Source organism: Elephantulus edwardii, unplaced genomic scaffold, assembly GCF_000299155.1.
Source record: "Elephantulus edwardii isolate Elephantulus edwardi_28Jun2011 unplaced genomic scaffold, EleEdw1.0 scaffold00007, whole genome shotgun sequence".
Classification (NCBI taxonomy): domain Eukaryota; kingdom Metazoa; phylum Chordata; class Mammalia; order Macroscelidea; family Macroscelididae; genus Elephantulus; species Elephantulus edwardii.
The window spans coordinates 25,764,804-25,765,846 of record NW_006399757.1 but is presented as its reverse complement, the minus strand read 5'-3'; positions in this window follow the sequence as shown (position 1 = coordinate 25,765,846).

Sequence of the window (1,043 nt, the reverse complement as noted above, 5' to 3'; positions counted from 1 at the left end):
AGTAAGGAGTTCTGGAGATATAGTTTATGTGTGTTGTGTGACTAATTAAAAGGTTGTCTATCCCCAGCCATAAAAAAAGCAGCTCTGAGGAACAAAGAGGAATAGTCTCCTACCATTAAGATATACGGCTTAAGAAATCAAATGGAGGGTTATTTCTAAATCATTCTTAAGGCATAAAAAGAGGGGAGGAGGCAGGAAAGAAAGGGAGGGAGGAAAGAGAGGCAGAGAAGACTAGGAAGCTGGGAAAGGATGGTAAAGAGAAAAAAGGAGAAAGAGAGGTACTCAAGACTAATAGGCAGCCAAGACTTTACTTATTTTTCAAGGAAATTAAACAGTAAAGGGCTCTGGTGACTTAGTGTTGAGGAGCTTTGCTGCCAATCCAGAGGCACATGGTTCAAATCCACCAGCTGCTCGGAGGGAAAAAGATGGACCTGGTGCAATTTATTGCCTTTGAAATCTTGCTAGAGTGTCAGCTATGAGTAGGTTTTAACTCTTCAGCACATAACAACAGAGACCTTCAAAAGGAACCCTGGCATAGTGGTAAAAGCACTCAGCTACAAACTGAAAGATCAAGTGGTTCAAATCTACCAGCCACTTTAAAGCTTTATAGCCTTGGAAACCTTATGGGCAGTTCTACTCTGCTCTATTGGTTCTATGGTATTGTTTTTTGTTAGTAAAGAACTTCTAAATTCCAGTATTTTAGGTTACATATACTGTTATTCCTCATATCTAAGTATATGTGTCTCCTCCATGGTCTTCTTAATCACCTGCTATGCTCCAGAGAGGTGGGAAATAAATAAGGATGACAGAAGACTTGATACCTTGAGTTATGGTTCTGGAGAAGAGCACTGAAGATCCCATGGACTGCCAAAAGAACAAATAGTTACTTCTTGGGGGGAAAAATGCAACTAGAGTGTTTCCTGGAAAGAAAGATGGCAAAATGTCATCTTTCATACTTTAGACAGGTAGGTAGGCAAGGCTATTACTTGGAAAGGGACATCATGGAAAGATAGAGGGTCAGCAAAGGAGAAGACGACCCTCGA